The sequence below is a fragment of the Thamnophis sirtalis genome, unplaced genomic scaffold (genome assembly GCF_051295495.1).
Source record: "Thamnophis sirtalis isolate CommonGarterSnake01/CBP01778 unplaced genomic scaffold, rThaSir2_p1.2 scaffold_2, whole genome shotgun sequence".
NCBI lineage: Eukaryota > Metazoa > Chordata > Lepidosauria > Squamata > Natricidae > Thamnophis > Thamnophis sirtalis.
The window spans coordinates 2,842,048-2,861,417 of record NW_028261382.1 but is presented as its reverse complement, the minus strand read 5'-3'; the positions used below and the strand labels follow the sequence as shown (position 1 = coordinate 2,861,417).

The following is a 19,370-nucleotide window of genomic DNA, read 5'->3' as shown; positions in this document are numbered from 1 at the left end:
AAATACTTAACCACTATATGGTTTAATAATTAACAATGGGAAAATATTCTTGGAATTCTGGATGATTGGTGACATTATGGTCAATTAAAAATATGAACGTTTATTATAAACCAATGGGAATTCTTTGTTCCAATCTTCACTTTTTCCCCTTAGAGATAGGTGACACTATAATACTTTAAAGACCCATTGTTATTTTTATAGATAATTATGAACTCAAGGAAATAAGGATTGTTACAAATGAAAGAATATTAATGGTAATCTGAACACATAATGCTCAATGACAGCGAAACATCCAGTTATGTTTAATGTAAACCAGTGATGTTAATCCTGAGCTTAAGAACTGATGCACAAAAACTTGTAACCAAATGACATGCTTGATGAAGTGGAGGAAAGTTCTTCTTTGTTTTTCTCTTGCCTTGTTTGGTATGTGTTGTTTTGTTTAAAAAGAATAAAAATATATCTAATTTTTTTTTTACATACCGTTCAAAAGTGTCAATCAAAAAGCCAAAAAGGAAACAAAGTGGAGCCTCACCTAGCTCAAAAGTTAACCTGAATTAAGGAGGGAAATGTAATATAAGCCAATAGTGAAAAGAAAAGATAGCAATAGCAATAGCAGTTCGACTTATATACCGCTTCATAGGGCTTTCAGCCCTCTCTAAGCGGTTTACAGAGTCAGCATATCGCCCCCACAGTCTGGGTCCTCATTTCACCCACCTCGGAAGGATGGAAGGCTGAGTCAACCTTGAGCCGGTGAGATTTGAACCGCTGAACTGCAGATAACAGTCAGCTGAAGTGGCCTGCAGTACTGCACCCTAACCACTGCGCCACCTCGGCTCTTAGAATTAGATATGCAAGAATTAGATATGCAACAAAAATTCATATAATGGCCCTGAGGAATTGAAGGCGAATGGCACGCATCTAATAGCTGACATCTTACTTTACTTTCAAAAGACTTTCGGCATTCCAGTGCAACCACCATCAACGCCTTCCTTTAGACATTCTCTAGAATGGATCTTTGTCACCGTGCCAGCAGCCATTGATAGAAGAGACAATTCCTAGATATCAGAAAGACAAGATCTGTTCTGTGATGCTCCTATTAATTTGCTCTTCACACCTGCGGTTTGCGAGATTCTTTGTCTAAAGGCCTAATGTTCATTTTTTTTGTTGTTAACAGAACAACAGCAAAAAAATGGCAGCTCTTTTCATGATTAATTCTTTTTTCTATGCAGTGGGGAGCACAAAGCTCTCAGTTAATGGATGCTGAGGATTGAACTGAGCAGCCTAAAGAATTGCAACTCAGGTGGTGGTGTTCGTTTTTGAAGGTGAAGGGATCTGTAAATTGATAGAGGGATTCGATAGGAGTGGGCAAAGAGGCAGCCTGGCCTGACCCCTTTCCATAAAACGATTTGAACAGAGCTACGACCTATGCTCCGGTATCTAAGGTGTTGCTATATTTGGGCCGTATCAATACTTCTAACGTCCTCGGAAACCTCTGTCTAAGGATCAAGTCAAACACTCCTGGTAATGCTTCCAAAAGGGCACACTGGAGCATTTTCACGATAGATGCTGTGACATGTGATATTGGTCCATTATTGATCAGTCCAACCTGAATCTCAGTGGCTCAACTGTTAAGACTTCTACTCTGCTATTTTTTTTAAATAGTTGGGAATAGCAATGGATTGACTCTAATCTTTGCAGAGGTGGTATTCAGCCAGTTTTGACAGGTTCCCGAGAACCAGTAGCAGAAATTTTGAGTAGTTTGAAGAACCGGCGAATAGGCTGGCCACGCCCCTGCTGCCTCCCAGCTGATCTTCTTTTGCTGCCCTGAACAGGAGAACAGAGCTGGAAAGCAGGCTAGTGGGATGGGGATGGAATGGGGATTTTTCCAGTATCCTTCCCCTGCCATGCCCACAAAGCCACACCCACAAAGCCACACCCACCGAACCAGTAGTAAAAAAATTTGAATTCCAACAATGAATCTTTGGTGTAGGTGTATATACAACACACCGCGTATACATTTTTCAATGCAAACTTTCAAACAAGAAGATCAAAACTATAAAGTAAGGAAGAAAAGAAGAAAAGAGGGCAAGAAAAAGAAAGAAAGAATTGCATCCGATATTCTTCACAGCAGTTATAAACTAATATATAGTTTAACCTTTCTCTCTAAAGCTACATCGTATTCCTCTTCTTTCTATAATCTATTTCAGAGGTCTTCAAACTTGGCAAATTTAAGACTTGTGGACTTCAACTCACAGAATTCTCCAGCCAGCTATGCTCATAAAAAGTTGCCAAGTTGGGGGAGCCTTGACCTATTTTATCTAATACCCCAAATCATAGATCACATGTTCTTCTTTTTCATCTTTACCCCAAACCTCCATGAGACATGTCCAATCAGCGGGTAAATGTTTGGATTGATCATAGTCTTTGTATACAAGGGGGGAAATCTATCAATTGGGGCAAGGAAAGACATTTCATTCCCTAGCAATTCCTCCTTCTATTTTTCCCCAATAATACGCCAACAAGGCTTGAGATCAAATGTCCAGCCCAAAATCACCTAGAAATATTCAGTGACTTAGATTAGAACCAGATGATCCCCAAATCTTATGTCCAAAGGTCCTTTTTCAAGAGGCAACTGGACTTCCTGGTTTTTCTTTGAAGGCGTTTCACTTCTCAGCCAAGAAGCTTCTTCAGCTCTGGCTGGATGGTGGGGAATGGGAGGATTTATACTCCTTGCAGACACCTGGTCACACAGGATCGGGAATCTCCATAGACCTCAAATCTTATAACCCATTAGATTCCTGGGTACTCTAGGAATGCAATCATCCTTAGCTCACAAACCATGTTTAATAAAGCCATAATTAGAAGTGGGTAATGCAGCCAAAGAACATGAGGGTGAGACAGAAGAAGATAGAGAGATGACATCAAAGACACACTGCATCAAGCCACAATGGTTGAGGCCACCAGAATGGCAAGAATTAGAAAGTTGCAACTTGCATCTCTCTTAATAACTGAAGTAGTAAAAGAGGATGAAAGGGAGGAGGAGGAGGAGGAGGAGGAGGAGGAGGAGGAGGAGGAGGAGGAGGAGGAGGAAGAGGTGGTGGTGGTGGTATCATCCTCGACTAGAACTTTTTCCAACAATACTTTCTGGGAAGCAATCTCAGGATGACAATTGAGGAAATTCCCAATGCCTCATTCACGATCCTAATCTCCAATTAGGCATGTGACACAGGGATGGGGCTAGTTAATTAATTAAATTAATCTCCTCTTCGTATTGATGGAACAGTCAATAAGCCATTTACTCCTGCTTTATTTTATTTACTTATTTATTAAATGTCTACCCAGCCCATCTCGCCGAAGTGACACTGGGTGGTAGATGACAACAAGGAGCTTTCAATTTTTCCCCCTCTGATCATCCGCAGCCGTGATTTGCATTTGAGTCCTACACATTTGTGGAGTCAAATTCTCCTCCTTCCTTCCTCCTTGTTTCCAAGCTGGCATACATGAGGATGAAAGCATTAACTCTTCTCCCCCAACCCTCAGAGGAGGGGGTAGAAATGAGGAGACCAACTGCTTTTGCAAGAGACCGAGCGCTGCAGAGCATCTGTTATTGAGGAAAAGGGGAAATAATCATGAACAAAGATAGCATTTACGGATGAAGTTCTAAGCATTTAAAGCCAATCCATCAACCCGCGTTAAACAGGAGCCAGAATCAGCAAGGAGAAAGAGGAAACGGTGTTTGCCAGTTGTATTGTAAATATGCGTGTGGCTTTTATGTCTCTCTCAACAACAGTCATGGAATATGCAACTTGACAGTTGCGGGAACGAACAATATGGAATCGTTGCTTGCAAAATGGAGAGGGTTTGGACAAATGGATGGGTTGTGATGCAACAGACTAGGTTTCTGGCCAAGATGACTGATATGCAGGGATGAGCACTGGGCCACAGAATATGGTACAAATTGTTGTGGGCCACCGGCAGCCAGGAGAGCTGGCAGCAGATTCGGACAGTGATGGGGTTGGGAAGGAACCTGGGCCAGTTCTGGAGTCTGGGGAAGGCTCGGATGAGGGCTCTGTGTCAGAGGCAGAGAGGGGGCCAGGGCCCTATGCCAGTTATCAGCTGCCTTCGGAGTCAGACAGGAGTGAGGCAGAAGAACAGCTGGAGCCTGTTCCCAGTGGGCGCATGTGCAGAGTTGCCAGGCGAAGGGAAGAGCTAAAGAACAGGGGTCGACTTGGGAGGAAGGCCACAGGTGGACGATGAATGGCCCCTCCCAGAGGAAATAAAAGAGGAGGGAAAGGGGAGTGGAGTTTGCAGGAGACCATTAGTTCCCTTAATTGGTTCGTGACTCCCCAAGACTCCTTGCCAGCTCTCCAAGTCAGATAAGGTCTGTGACTGTAAATCCTCCCTTGAAAGACTTTGATGGATGTGAATGAGCAGAATTCACATCAAATTAATAAAAGGGGTTTTTGTCGTGAGTTTACTTCATGCTCTTGGGAACCCTAGGTCAGAGCACAAATAGGGATTGGGGAGGAATAACTTCACAGCATTGTCCAAATTCGACAGAAATCATGTCACGACAGAGGGACGATGCCAGATGAAATCACCGGGAAGTGTATATGAGTAGATAAACCATGGTTTGATCAACGCAAAGCTGCCTCAACTATTTATGGATCTAGATGGACCATGTTCTTCTAGAAAAGGAATTATTTTTCTGGGGTGATGTGTCTGATGGGAAAAATTTGAACATGCGTTGAGGTGCTACAGCCACCCAGCCCACCGTGTCTACTCCTCTATTTCAAATGGATTTGGATTTGGATTTATTACATTTATATGCCACCCTTTTCCCCGAAGGGGGACTCAGGGCGGCTCACAATTCAAATCAGGGGAGGGGGGTACAGACAAGAATAAAAAAGACGGAACATAATAATACATAATTTAAAAAACACACAACAACCATACCATTCGAGGGGGGGGGGGCAAAAGCTTTTTAGCCCCAGGCCTGTCGGAACAGCCAGGTTTTAAGGGCTTTGCGGAAGCCCTGGAGGATGGTGAGGGTTTGAATCTCCACGGGGAGTTCGTTCCAGAGGGTCGGAGCAGCCACAGAGAAGGCTCTCCTCCGGGTAGTCGCCAGTCGGCATTGGCCGGCGGATGGAATTCGGAGGAGGCCTAATCTGTGGGATCTGATTGGTCTATTGGAAGTAATTGGCTCCAATGGGGGTTCTTTAACTCCTATTTCTGAGTCACGCCTAGCTTTCTTCGAACTTCTAGCTGTATGAACGGGGCAAGTCCCTCATCCTAGGAGACAATCTTGCCTACAACGTTCAGACTTCGAGATCCCTCACCAAAGGGCCCAACCTGATCCTCACCAAGCTGGGGGAGAAATCTATTTAGCAATAGCAATAGCTATTGCTAAATCTATTTAATAAGCTCTACAATAGCAGTCTAAATATTGAAAAAGGCTGCCACGCAGACGATGGAAAATAATCCTCTCTCTCCCGTCATGGGGGAAGCAACGAGGAATGATATATTTAAACAAGCAAGAAAAAAAATGGATTTTGTGTAAGCCAGGGAGTAAAACAAAGATTGTGCTGCTGGTTTCTCCAGAACTAACTCTCTCCTATCAAATTGTAAATCTGAAGAAAAATCTTCCTTCTTCCCAAACTCAAATCGTTGCCACCTTATTCACAGGCAACAAAGTTTTATGATATGAGTGTTGTGTCCCACCAGCGGCCAGGGGGAGTTGGCAGCAGAGTCAGACAGTGAGGAGGTTGGGGAGGAACACGGGACAATCCTGGGGGCCGAGGAAAGCTCAGACGAGGGCTCTGCATGAGAGGCAGAGAGGGAGTTAGCCAGTAGTGAGGCAGAACAACAGCTGGAGCCTGTTCCCAGTGTGCGCATGCGCAGAGCTGCCAGAAGACAAGAACAACTAAGAAAGCAGGGTTGAATTAGGAGTAAAGCCACACCTTGGAGGTGATTGGCCCCTCCCATAGGACATAAAAGAAGAGCAAATGGGGAGGGGGCTTTTGCAGGAAACAGTTCATTCCTTCGATTATTTCAAGAGTGGAAAGTTCTGTTTGTGACTATAAGAGATTCTATGCCAAGTCTTGCCTTGCTCTGCATTCGGAAACTAATAATCTAGCCGATCAGGAACAGGCTCCAGCTGTTCTTCTGCCCCATTGATATCCGACTCTGAAAGCAGCTGATAACTGGCATACGGCTCTGGCTCCATCTCTGCCTCTGATGCAGAGCCCTCATCAGAGCCTTCCCCAGACTCCAGGACTGGCCCATGTTCCTCTCCAACTTCCCCACTGTCCTAATCTGCTTTCAACTCCACTAGTGGGCCACAACAATATGATACATCCAATAAAATTGTTCTTTTGAGGAATCTGTCTGCCTCAGAGATCTGCTTTCTATGGGTGCATTACTTAGGACGCTGATACTCTATTTATGCCGAAGCAATTATGAAACTTATTGAAACAAAACTTATCAATCCTGAATGCAGAAGCCACTGGCAAGCCGAGAAGAGGACCCCGCAAAGATCTATCAGCGTGATCTGATTCCAATGCGATCGATCAAAGGGAGGAATCCATTCGAAGCCTCAAAGCAAATTAGATGGCCCTGAATGGATACTTCTCCACGTGCTGGGTTTGGAATCTATCTGGAAAGCCCAACTGAATTTCTCCAAACCGTCCATCTGATTTGACCCCTCGGCATTCAACGACGCTGATTTTCTGCATTTCTGCATTGGTGATTCAGATCCACCGTTGCCCAATTCACCCCGGCTTCACAGATAAGCTTCATACCGCTGCTAATACCCAGGCACAGATGGGGAGGTTTAATTTACAGTGCAAGGAACTCCAATGCACAATATTGACACAGCCCCACGTAGCAGGCAGTAATTAATGACAAAAATCCCCCCTGCGCCATAAACTGCTGGTTCATGCTGAAAAGATGAAAATGTTCTCTCTTTTCCTCCATATGAACAGGCGGTTGGGAAACCTCATGATGACTGGGTTACATCACAAGGTTGCATACAACCAGGATTGGGGAGAGAAACTGACGCCTGGCCACTGGCCATAAGCAACGTTTTCCAGTAATTTTGAATAGTCACTAAACGAACTGTTTTAAGTCAGGGGGCTACCTGTATGATATCCAGGGATGTCATACCAAATTGCCTCTCCACATACTCACAAAGGCCGATGATGAATTTTAAAAATGAGCTCTTAATTTAGAGAGCGTAAACTTAGATTTCATCATCCGCTGTGTCTCACTTGGGACTCAAACTATGATAAAGACCCAACCGTCGAAGGGAGCCAGTCCCGTTTTATAACGTTACATAGCAAAAAGAGGAATTCACCTGTGACTAACTGCAGCAGGTTAGGATTTTCGTAGCATCATCTGCCGTTTCACGACAAACCTGGCCTATAAATTATTTGGCGGTTTTATGATTAAGCCAGTCACAAATAGGAAGATTTAATGTTATTACAGAAGAGAGAATTAATGGCGTTATTAGAAGCATAAATCTGAACAGAAGACTCCCTCTCTTCTCTCATTTCTCAAAGACGCTCTATGAGACATTTTTTCCCACAGTTGGATGGGACTTCCTGGAAATTCAGAAGAGGCTCAGAGGTCTTCATACCAAGATTGGGCTTAAGCCAATTTAAGGAGAAGAAAATGAGGATCTGATTGAGTCATGTTGTTAGCTGCAAAGTCGTGTCCAACCCATCACAACCCCATGGACCACATTCCTCCAGGCCTTCCTGTCCTCCGCCATCCTCTGGAGTCCATTTAAGCTCATGCCTACTGCTTTGGTGACTCCATCCAGCCACCTCCTTCTCTGTCATCCCGAGGTGGCGCAGTGGTTAAATGCAGCACTGCAGGATACTTCAGCTGACTGCAGTTCTGCAGTTTGGCTGTTCAAATCTCACCGGCTCAAGGTTGACTCAGCCTTCCATCCTTCCGAGGTGGGTGAAATGAGGACCCGGATTGTTGTTGGGGGCAATATGCTGACTCTGTAAACTGCTTAGAGAGGGCTGAAAGCCCTATGAAGCGGTATATAAGTCTAACTGCTATTGCTATTGCTATTTTGCCCTCCATCGTTCCCAGCATGAGGCTCATCTCCAGGGAGCCCTTCTTCCTTCTCATTAGGTGGCCAAAGTCTTTGAGTTTCCTCTTCAGGATCTGGCCTTCTAAAGAGCAATCAGGGTGAATCTCCTCTAGGACTGACTGGTTTAGTCATTCTTTATCTAAGTCAATCTATCTACCTATTTATCTACCTACATATATATCTCTGTTGTTGTTAGTTGAGAAGTCATGTCCAACCCATCACGACCCCATGGACAATGTTCCTCCAGGCCTTCTTGTCCTCTACCATCCTCTGGAGTCCATTGAAGCTCATGCCGACTGCTTTGGTGACTCCATCCAGCCCCCTCCTTCTCTGCCATCCCCTTCTTCTTCTTTTGCCCTCCATCGTTCCCAACATGAGGCTCTTCTCCAGGGAGTCCTTCCTTCTCCTTAGGTGGCCAAAGTCTTTGAGTCATGAGATCATGCTCATAGTCCTGCTGGATCAAACATATTTCAAGTGGCCAGCAATGCATCTCATGGTGGCCCACTAGACCCATCTCACATCAGAATTCAGGTTGGCATTTTCTCCAATGGTGCTCCTGTCCATCTAGTACGTAGACATGGGCAGACCCCGCGTCTGAGGAGAACATTGAGTCACCAAGCGTAACAGGAAGATAAATGAGGCCTCCAGAAAAGACCTGGTATCTTGTCGTGAACATATTTGAACTCCAAGAATCTAATTTCAAGCATCTGGAGGAGTTTCCATTATTTAAGACAAAATGGACATCCCAGGGCTTGAAGGATGGGCCTCTCTCATGTTCCTACACCAATAGGCACTTAAGAAATCAGTCCCAGATTATAATTTTCCATTTTTCTCCTTAATTGAGCTCCTCATCTTTCTGCCCACAGTAATACAGGGAACTAAATTAATTTCATTACCACTCCGTATATTCATATACAGGGCTACCTCAATACTCATCATTAATTGGTTCGGAGAGATGAGATGAGTACCAAAAACGATGAGTACCAAACAAGTTTTTCCCATAAGGGATAATGTAGGGAGTCACAAATCAACTGACACCGAGAACGTCTAGCTTGTATGTTGAGTACTAAACAAACAATGAGTACCAGGACAAACTTTTCGTGTTAAAATGCGTTGAGTGCAAAATTGGATGAGTTACAAAGCCGTTGAGTACCAAGATACAACTGTCAATTAAATTAAATCAAATTTAGTTTTCCCTTGGCTTTCCTTGGGTTTGGTACCTTGAGAAGCCACTCAATGTTGGTAGAATTGAAAAAAAGGGGGTTTCTCCCCCAGGTTTAGATCTGTAAAAGTCTTAGGGAAACTTGATTGGTCACGAATAAATCTTTTTGCTATAAATGGCAAAGAAAGCACGTATTAATGGCTCTCATTACTCCCCAAAACTCCCACTCGTTGCGGTAAATGGAAATCCGGCTGGAATTAAGATGCGTGAAACCTAGGCTATCAATCAGCTTATTAAACAAAGAATCTGTAATGTTGCTTTTTCTCTTCATTGTTCACGTGTGTTGTGAATTATACCTTTGTAAATAAATTATTAGGATACCTCGCCCGGCCTTCTTTTTTCATCCTACCGAGATTCTGTGAAGTTTATGCATTCATCAAGGATTATAGCAGGGCCTCATTAGCGTAAATTAATATAGAGCTTAGCAGCTACTTGTTTATTAGCTAAATGTTTGTTATAAATTAAATTGCTGGTCCTTTAGGTTCTAATTCCCATCAGATTTGCATTTCAGCCATTTGGTGAAGAATTGACCTGCGTTGTTATAGCTACTAATCATGTGTTGAATAATCAGGAGCTATCACCATTGTTGACCAAAAAAACAATGGATACAATTTAAAAAGTACACATGCCAAAAAGTTCAGTACAACATTTGCTTATTTGTAAAATAATTGTATGTTTATATCTACATATCTAAGGGATGCGGTGGCTCAGCAGCGAAGATGCTGAGCTCGTCAATCAGAAAGGTCGGCAGTTCCGCAGTTAGAATCCCTAGCACCGCGTAACAGAGTGAGCTCCCGTTACTTTTCCCAGCTTCTGCCAACCTAGCAGTTCGAAAGCACGTAAAAAATGCAAGTAGACAAATAGGAACCACCTTTGGTGGGAAGGGAACAGGGTTCCATGCGCCTTCGGGCGTTTAGTCATGCCAGCCACATGACCACGGAGACGTCTTCGGACAGCGCTGGCTCTTTGGCTTTGAAACAGAGGTGAGCACTGCCCTCTAGAGTCGGGAATGACTAGCATGTATGTGCAAGAGGAACCTTTACCTATCTACCTATCTACCTATCTACCTATCTACCTATCTACCTATCTACCTATCTACCTATCTACCTATCTACCTATCTACCTATCTACCTATCTACCTATCTACCTATCTACCTATCTACCTATCTACCTATCTACCTATCTACCTATCTACCTATCTACCTATCTACCTATCTACCTATCTACCTATCTATCTATCTACCTATCTACATACATATATACATACATACATACATACATACATACATACATACATACATATATACATACACATATACACATACAGTATATACACCTATACATATACACAGTCAGTGTTTCTCAACCGCGGTGACTTTAAGATGGGTGGATTTCAACTACCAGAATTCCTCTGCCTCTGAGGTTGACAGATACCCTTATTAGGTACTGCTGATCTTAATAGTAGTTTATGGAAAGTAGCATACAAAGAACTCAGGCTTTTCAACATTTTGAATGGGTGGAGCATTGGATGCAGCTAAATAACATGGAAATAGCTGTGGCGTTGACATAGATCTGATTGGGAAGTGTTCTCACATCATTACCCATCATTAATAGTATCTATGGTTAAAGAGTTAGTTGTGTTTGTAGAACTCCTGTGAGTCCCTTCGACTGCAAGGCGGTCAATCCTAGAGGAGATCCACCCTGACTGCTCTTTAGAAGGCCAGATCCTGAAGAGGAAACTCAAAGACTTTGGCCACCTGATGAGAAGGAAGGACTCCCTGGAGAAGAGCCTCATGCTGGAAACGATGGAGGGCAAAAGAAGAAGGGGATGGCAGAGGAGGAGGTGGCTGGATGGAGTCACCGAAGCAGCCAGCGTGAACTTCAATGGACTCCAGAGGATGGTAGAGGACAGGAAGGCCTGGAGGGATGTTGTCCAGCGGTGGGTCAGACACGACTTCGCAACTAATAACAACATAGATAGATATGTAGGGAGATAAATAGGTAGATTGATTTAGATAAAGACCGACTAAATCGGTCAGTCCTAGAGGAGATCAACCCTGACTGCTCTTTAGAAGGCCAGATCCTGAAGAGGAAACTCAAAAGACTTTCACCACCTAAGGAGAAGGAAGGAGAAGAGAAGAGCCTCATGCTGGGAACGATGGAGGGCAAAAGAAGAAGGGGACGGCAGAGAAGGAGGTGGCTGGATGGAGTCTCTGAATCTATCTATCTATCTATCTATCTATCTATCTATCTATCTATCTATCTATCTATCTATCTATCTATCATCTATCTATCTATCATCTATCTATCTATCTATCTATCTATCTATCTATCTATCTATCTATCTATCTATCTATCTATCATCATCATCTTCTGAAACTCAAAGACTTTGGCCACCTGATGAGAAGGAAGGACTCCCTGGAGAAGAGCCTCATGCTGGGAACAATGGGGGGCAGAAGAAGAAGGGGACGGCAGAGAAGGAGGTGGCTGGATGGAGTCACCGAAGCAGTCGGCGTGAACTTAAATGGACTCCAGAGGATGGGAGGGGACAGGAAGGCCTGGAGGAACGTTGTCCATGGGGTCACAATGGGTCGGATATGACTTTGAGACTAACAACAACATATTACATTTGGCAAGCATTATTCCTCTTTTCATATTTGGTGTCTTAGCCTTCTGTGAAAACTCAGCTTCTTTGGTTCTTTCACAGTTTGCCATATTCTTCAAACCCTAATAATGGTTAATTTAGCATCCAGGTTAATTGTGTTGTCGGAATGCTCCCACCGACGTTCAAAACTAGCCACATCTTTCTTATAATATATTCTTTTTTTTTTTTTAATCGAAAGGTGCCCGAGAAGAAAACGAAAGATGTTATTTCGATGTAAAATAGCCCTTCTCTGCTGGGAACATCCCCCTTGAGCAAGATTTTCCTCTGGTTTTCTCAAGGTACAAGAGTAGAAAACGCAGTAATGAAGGTGTGGGAAGAAAAGGAAACGTAAGGTTCCCAGCGGAGAACTTCAAAATTATAGTTCATTATGTGAAAACAGGAAAAACCACCCTGCTAAGTTACAAACGCAACTACTTGCAAACTCCCCGCTGAAGATAGATTCTGCATAATACAGGATTCTCGATTACAGCCGTTTCCAGGTTCCCACTGTGTTTAAAAGTAAGCCAGTCCACGTTGGAGAGACCTACTAAAGGCCCTTTTCTCCGTTCTCCCAGGGTAACCTTATAGTAGCATTAAAGTTCCAATATATTATAGCAGGTGTCTCAACCTTGGTAGCTTTGCAGTTGTGAGTTACGTGGTGTTTCTCACGCCCTCGTGACCTCAAGACTGGACTACTGCAATGCGCTCTACATGGGGCAGCCCTTGAAGAGCATTCGGAGACTTCAACTGGTCCAGAATGCGGCCGCGCGAGCGATTGTGGGTGTACTTCGATACACCCACGTTACACCTATCCTCCGCGAGCTGCACTGGCTTCCAATCGGTCTCCGGATACGCTTCAAAGTGCTAGTCATAACTTATAAAGCCCTTCATGGTATTGGACCTGGGTACTTGAGAGACCGCCTGCTGCCAATTACCTCCCAAAGACCCATTAGATCACACAGGGTCGGCCTCCTCCGGGTTCCGTCTACCAGCCAATGCCATCTGGCTACTACCCGGGGGAGGGCCTTCTCTGTGGCAGCTCCGGCCCTTTGGAACGAACTCCTCGCAGAGATTCGGGCCCTCACCTCTCTCCGGGCCTTCCGGAAAGCCGTTAAAACCTGGCTATGTCGGCAGGCCTGGGGTTGATGAGTTCCCTTCCCCTCTCGACCTGTGTGGCTGTTGGCTATTTTAAACGCTTGTATTGTACTTTTGTGTTCCCTTTCCCCCTTGAGTTGTTCGCCACCCTGAGTCCCGCTGGGAATAGGGCGGCATATAAATAAAACAAATCTCAATCTCAACTAATCAAGGAGAGGAGCAACCTTAGAACTAAGGAGAAATTTCCTGACAGTGAGAACAATGAATCAGTGGAACAGAAGTTGCCTCCAGAAGTTGTGAATGCTCCAACAGTGGAAGTTTTAAAGAAGATGTTGTATAGCCATTTGTCTGAAGTGGTGTAAGGTTTCCTGCCTAAGCACAGGATTGGGCTAGAAGACCTCCAAGGTCCCTTCCAACCCTGTTATTCTGTAAGAGTCAACGGAATACAAGGAGGGTTGAACTTAGATCTCTGAAGGGTGTGAAGGGACTCAAGACTGATGACCTGTTTGACCTCTCACTCCGGATCAACCAGGTCATCTCCTGATCATAGGGCCAGCATGGCTGTATGCCGAAGGTGCACAGAACACTCGTTACCTTCCTACCAAAGTGGTACCTATTGATCTACTTACATCTTTGCATGCTTTGGGACTGCTAGTAGGCAGGACTCGGAGCGAGTAACAGGAGCTCAACCCATTACATAGTGCTCGGGTCTTGAACTCGGGAGGTTGGTTTTCCAGCGGACAAGCCCAGTATCTTAACTCCAGATGGGAGCGCTGCAACTCCCTCTCTCATAGCAGACCCCCCCCCGGTTTATTGTCTGGGAAACCTGAATCAACACCTTTGAAATACGCGCTGTCTACTCACTCCAACCCACAGGCCAGAGAGAAGCATTTAAACTTCTTTGGGAAATGATAGGCACTTACTGTCTCTCCAGGAGCTCTAGCGAACCAAATCAAGAAATTGCCTCTTTAGCTGAAGTGAAAAATCACTGCACAGGAGGCTTCAGAAATGAAGACTCCAGGAGACACGGAGGGTTGAACTATTGTGCAACTATTGGGAAATTGTTTGGGGGAAGATGGCATTGTGGCCCACCAGTGGCCAGTGGAGCTGGTGGCAGATTCAGACAGTGAGGAGGTGGGGAGGGGGAATCTGGGCCAGTCCTGGAGTCTAGGGAAGGGTGCTCTGTGTCGGAGGCAGAGAGGGGGCTAGAATTATCAGCTATCTGCCTTCAGAGTCAGAGATCAGTGGGGCAGAACAGCTGGAGCCTGTTCCCGGTGTGCGAATATGCAGAGCACTGCCTGGAGAAGGGAACAATAGCAATAGCAATAGCAATAGCAGTTAGACTTATATACTGCTTCATAGGGCTTTCAGCCCTCTCTAAGCGGTTTACAGAGTCAGCATATCGCCCCCACAGTCTGGGTCCTCATTTCACCCACCTTGGAAGGATGGAAGGCTGAGTCAACCTTGAGCCGGTGAGATTAGAACCGCTGAACTGCAGATAACAGTCAGCTGAAGTGGCCTGCAGTACTGCACCCTAACCACTGCGCCACCTCGGCTCAACAGTTAAGGAACAAGGGCTGATTGGGGAATAAAGACACAGGTGGACGGTGAATGGCCCCTCCCAGAGGAAATAAAAGAGGAGGTGAAAGGGGAGTGGAGTTTGCAGGAGACGATTAGTTCAATTCATTTAGGGTGAAGATTTCTTCGTGACTCTCAGGGACTCCTCGCCAAGTATTTTCTTGTACAGCCGTTGCCTTTGAAAGACATCCGCCTGGCAGCTCTCCAAGCCTGATGAGGTCTGTGCTTATCAATTCACCTTTGAAAGACTATTTGCCAGGACTTTGCGGGATGTGGATGAGAGGAATTCACATGAGCTTAATAGAAAGGGGTTTTGTCGGGACAAGGAGTCGGCTTCGTGATTTGGTGAAGCCTAGATCAGAAGAGATGAGAACTTGGGAAGAAAAACCAGTCCGGGCTGGCATTGGATTTCCAATGAGTTAATGGTGTTTGTTTATTTGTTTGGCAAGGTGAAAAGCCATCAGAGAACAACAGCTGCCTCTCCTAGGTCCTTGAGAAGGACCCAAGGGGTGGACAAAAATGCCAAACCCAGTCTTAACATCTGGCTGACTATGCAACCAACCACAATATTGAGAGAACGGGAAAGAAAATCTAAGACTACGGAAGACCAGGGGAGACATAACAACAATGTCCCAATTTCCCAGGGGCTGCCCCAAAGAAGAGGGAGTCAAGCTACTCTCCAAAGCACCTGAAGGCAGGAGAAGCAAGCAATTGATGGCAACTAATCAAGGAGAGAACCAACCGAGAAATAAGGAGGAATTTCCTAACAATAAGGACAATTAATCAGTGGGACAATTTGCCTCCAGAAGTTGTGAATGCTCCAACACTGGAGGTTCTTAAGGAATGGTTGGATATCCATTTGTCTGAAGTGGTGTAGGGGTGGTAAGGAGCCGAGGTGGCACAGTGGTTAATTGCAGCACTGCAGGCTACTTCAGCTGACTGCAGTTCTGCAGTTCGGCTGTTCAAATCTCACCGGCTCAAGGTTGACTCAGCCTTCCATCCTACCGAGGTGGGTAAAATGAGGACCCGGATTGTTGTTGGGGGCGATATGCTGACTCTGTAAACCGCTTAGAGAGGGCTGAAAGCCCTATGAAGCGGTATATAAGTCTAACTGCTATTGCTATTGCTATTGTTTCCTGCCTAAGCAGGGGGTTGGACTAGAAGACCTCCAAGGTCCCTTCCACCTCTGTTATTCTATTCCTTTATAAAATCAACCAATAAGAACAACAGAGGATGAGTAGGGGTTTTGTGTTGCTTTCAAACAACACGGTGCTAATGATCTGGTCTCTCGGCCGGATGGAGGGTCAACTCCTTGCCCATCTCTGCCCCCCCTCCCTGGCTGAAGGAAGCCTCCAAGCTTCTGGCTTGCAGGAAGGAAAATAAGGGAGGAAAGTGTGGTGTTTATTTTTGGGAAATCTCCAGGGTTTTATTAAGATGAAATCTAGAAGCTTGGGGGGGAAAATCAAGAATACCAAGAGAGCTGAACCGGCTGCAACGCTTCAAGTCTACCCACCTCATTTAAGCCTTGTTAAGGATCTCAAAAGTGGGAGAGAAATTGGTTTGGCAAAGGCAGTGCTTGCGTTGCAGAAAGAGATCCCGGACGTGTTTGGGGAGGGAACTAAGCCATGCAAGTTGATCTCTCCTCCCTCTCTCTCTCTCTCTCTCTCTCTCTCTCTCTCTCTCTCTCTCTCTCTCTCTCTCTCTCTCTCTCTCTCTCTCCCTCCCTCCCTCCCTCCCTCCCTCCCTCTCTCTCTCTCACACACACACACACACTAGAATTTCTTGCAGCCTCTGCCTCTGAACAGGCTGGAAAGAGTTGGCCAGGACTGATTTGCTGCAAGGATGAAAGAGGATTGCAATCTCACAGAGGGGGGCTTTCCCTTGGCTCCATCCAAGCCAGGTTAGGAGTGAACTGGGCTGTCGTTTAGTCTTGGGAAGAAACTAGCCCCGATTTGCAGCTCAGAAATAAATAAAATTCAAATGCATTTAAAAATGAGCATTTTTAGGGAGGGAGGGAAGGAAGGAAGGAAAGGAAGGTGGAAAGGAAGGAAGGGAAGGAAGGAAGGGAAGGGAAGGGAAGAAGGAGGAAAAAGAAAGAAGGAAAAGAAGGAAGGAAAAAGGGAAGGGAGGGAGGGAGGGAGGAAGGAAAGAAGGAAGGAAGGAAGGAAGGAAGGAAGGAAGGAAGGAAGGAAGCGGGAGGGAATGGAGATTTTGCATTATCCTTCCCCTGCCACCAAGCCACGCCCACAGAATCAGTAGTAAAAAAAAAATGAATTTCACCACTGTCTAACACAGTGTTTTTCAACCTTGGCAACTTGAAGATGTCCGGACTTCAACTCCCAGAATTCCCCAGCCAGCGAATGCTGGCTGGGGGATTCTGGGAGTTGAAGTCCAGACATCTTCAAGTTGCCAAGGTTGAAAAACACTGGTCTAACACCATTTGGTGAGATCAACCTACACTTTCCATCCAGCGCACAAGTCAAATCCTTCTTTCATAACCTAGGATGGAGTTGAGGGAAGTTAGCATCCACCCTTCTCCTAGAACATTGAAATATTTTAAGAAATATTAAAAGGGCAGAATATTTCTCCTTAAAAGGGAGGCAGAAACTCTCTCTCACACACACACCTTTGTCAATGGGCCATTAAGCGCTTGGGCCAGTCTATTCTACATAACCAAGATCTACCTCCTCCAGGGAGAGCCGTAATAGGAATCCCACAACTCTTTCACTACATCATCACCCAGCAAGAGTCAACCAAGCTTGGGACTTAGGGCAGCCTACAGAATTGCCCCTGCATGGCCCCATGGGAGTCTGACAACCAATCAGAATACAAGGTCAAAGCCCAAGAGAGTCTTTGAGCTTGTATTCTCTCTCTCTCTCTCTCTCTCTCTCTCTCTCTCTCTCTCTCTCTCTCCCTCCCTCCCTCCCTCTCTCTCTCTCCCCCTCTCTCCCTCCCTCCCTCCCTCCCTCTCTCCCTTGTGGCTTTTTGCCCAGGATCTCAAGCCATTTGATCCTGTCCACAATTAAAACCATCTTTCCAAGCAGCCACCATGTTTCCAGTGTCTTTCTCCCCACTTGGAACTGAATGCAGAAGGAAATTTCTTCCAAGGGTAGCATACCATTTGCCCTGTCAATCTTCTCATCCAGACACATTGACCAGAAAAAGAACCAACCGCTTAAAGCGGGGAACCAGTGGATACCCATCAAATTAGTTAAACGTCTACACTCCCGTCATCTCTTCCTTCAAAGAAAGGTTGATCGCACAACAGATTCACATGAAACAGATCTGCCGGTGTTTTTTTTTTAATTTGCACTTTCTGTCCCGTCCCCCCAACTTGGATTTGGTGAACCAATCCAATAAACCTTCATGCGTGGCTCAAATTTTACTCGGTTACATCTCAGCTTCTCAGAGTTTTGGCTGGCATCACGAGTCCTCCAGCACGCAGAGTTAGAAGTTACTTGGTTTTGCTTTTTTTAAAAAAAATAAAGATCTTAGGAGCCAAAAAGCAACGACCTTTTCAAATAATTACTAGGCGCTTTACAAAATATTTGACTTTCGCTTGTTTTTGAACGTAACCTTAAATGAGTAAATTCCTACCTTCGTAGAATCCCAGGAACTTGGAAGCTGCCAGAAAAACGTTAGAGCGGTCCAAAATTACAGACTTTCCTTTCCCAGAAGATGTTGAATTGATGGAGACTAATAAGGTCTCTCGTGAGAATGTGGGTTCAGTCGAAGCGCTGAGTTTGGGGGGGAAAGCAAATATATTCCCTTGTGAGGCAAGTTACGGGAATTGCTTCCGAGCTCCAAGTAGAAGAAACTGGAAAAAGAGGGAGAAAAAAAGAGAGAGAGAAAATTAAAAGGGGAACCCAGAACATTGCTAATTAACTGCGGTAGACTTCACCGAAAATCAAAACCACGTATACAAAAATTATCTTTTCCTGTTGCGGAAAAAAAGTACGTTCCACGCCATGCCTACAAAGGTGAGCAAATAAGGAAGATACGTGGGGCTAAGATACCTGGAGAAGGAGGAAGCTGTCCTAAATCTAACGAAGATTAAATTGCAAATAAACCATGCCACAGAGGTGTTTTGCAATCCTTGGTTGCTTTGCCTTTTCATATCTCATCATAACTAAGATAATTAGTGCTCTCGGGCAGTTGCAGAAGCGATAGCTGATCAATCAACTGATAAAAGAGAATCAATTTAGCCTGCAGAGAAGGACGCATCAAGGAGGAGAAAAAAGGTGGTTTGAGCAGGGAAAAGGTCATTCCGACTTTGAAGATGTATATTCCCGTGTTTATTTTCAATCAGGACCGAAAGACCGGGTTGGCACATGAAGGCCCAATTAAGCTGATTTATTGCCAAAGGGCCTCTGCACAGGAATCTTTTCAACTAACTGTGGGCATCTGCTTAGAGCTAGATGAGGATCGGAAGCACTCGAGGGGTGCTGGACTTTGTTCCTTGGTGACTTCGTAGCAATTCTAGGCTGATTCCTCTTTTGACGCCACCCGCCCAGGTTCTGCCCCTCCTTCCCCTGCATCTTGCATGCTATGACCATCCCGTGATTATCATTTAAGTGTTGTACCTTATGATTCTTGATGAATGTATCTTGTCTTTTGATGTACACTGAGAGCATAGGCACCAAAGACAAATTCCTTGTGTGTCCGATCACACTTGGCCAATAAAGAATTCCATCCTTTTCCTATTCTATTCTCCAACACAAAACTCC

At 45.0% G+C, this 19,370-nt stretch overlaps 1 protein-coding gene across 2 annotated transcripts in view; it reads right to left on the bottom strand.

Moving 5' to 3' along the window:
* LINGO1 (leucine rich repeat and Ig domain containing 1) overlaps nt 1-19,370 on the bottom strand; it is a 386,153-nt gene that overhangs the window by 335,644 nt on the left and 31,139 nt on the right. For both annotated transcript variants that reach the window (XR_015695411.1, XM_087704005.1), the window contains exon 2: nt 18,241-18,460. The gene's annotated coding sequence lies outside the window, so the exon portion shown is untranslated. The remainder of the gene's footprint in view (nt 1-18,240; nt 18,461-19,370) is intronic.